This window comes from Fragaria vesca, unplaced genomic scaffold (assembly GCF_000184155.1).
Source record: "Fragaria vesca subsp. vesca unplaced genomic scaffold, FraVesHawaii_1.0 scf0510979, whole genome shotgun sequence".
NCBI classification, from domain to species: domain Eukaryota; kingdom Viridiplantae; phylum Streptophyta; class Magnoliopsida; order Rosales; family Rosaceae; genus Fragaria; species Fragaria vesca.
This window is the reverse complement of record NW_004441444.1, coordinates 1-1022: the sequence shown is the minus strand read 5'-3', so window position 1 is coordinate 1022 and position 1022 is coordinate 1. Positions and strand designations below refer to the sequence as shown.

At 38.5% G+C, this 1022-nt stretch overlaps 1 pseudogene across 1 annotated transcript; it reads left to right on the top strand.

The window, feature by feature from the left end:
* Window positions 1-402: 402 nt before the first annotated feature.
* LOC101309111 lies at window positions 403-1015 on the top strand (annotated as a pseudogene; the record flags this gene model as incomplete). The annotated part of the gene is made up of 1 exon (XR_185416.1): window positions 403-1015. The product of XR_185416.1 is annotated as a DNA-directed RNA polymerase subunit beta'-like (transcript).
* Between the last annotated feature and the right edge of the window lie 7 nt (window positions 1016-1022).

Genomic DNA, 1022 nt, shown 5'->3' with positions numbered 1-1022 from the left:
AATGTCCAAATAAGCAAGTATGTCATGGTTGCAGGAGTCTATCCATCGCATATAGGCTTTAGGGATATCGTGACATAACCGTCGAGGCGAAGTAGGGACCTAAAAGATCGAACGGAACGATACATAGACAAGTAAATCCCTTATGAAAGGGACTCCTTTAATTAAGGGGATTCATCATTCGAAGGGAAGTAGACTACTCAAGAATTTTAACATTTCATTTCTTTTATGTCGAAATTGAATAAAGAATTCAGAAAATCGAATAAAAAAAGAAGAATGAATCAATGAACTGGTGCTTGATCTTCTTTGGCAACTTGAGTAAGGAGTAGGCCCTTTGTGGGGTTTTTATAGAATTTTTTCGAATTTTAAAGTAGGAACCCCTCTCTTTATCTTTATTTGGTGTAACTACTGGAGCCGGATGAGAGGAAACTTTCATGTCCGATTTTGAAAGGGGGAGATCCTATAGGATCCTATCCAAATTTTTCTTTTGCTAGGCCCATCGCTAAAAAACCCACTTTCTTACGATTACGAGGTTCATTCGAATACGAAATCCAATCTTGGAAATACAGTATCCCACTTTTTTTTACTACCCCAGGCTTACGATACATTTAGAAATCGAGAAATTTCTACTGGAGCGGGTGCTATCCGAGAACAATTAGCCGATCTGGATTTGAGAATTATTATAGATTATTCGTTGTTAGAATGGAAAGAGTTGGGGGAAGAAGGGTCCACGGGGAATGAATGGGAAGATCGAAAGATTGGAAGACGAAAGGATTTTTTGGTTAGACGCATGGAGTTGGCTAAGCATTTTATTCGAACAAATATAGAACCAGAATGGATGGTTTTATGTCTATTACCAGTTCTTCCGCCCGAGTTGAGACCAATCATTCAGATAGACGGGGGTAAACTAATGAGCTCGGATATTAATGAACTCTATAGAAGAGTTATTTATCGGAACAATACTCTTATCGATCTCTTAACAACAAGTAGATCTACGCCAGGAGAATTAGTCATGTGTCAGGAGA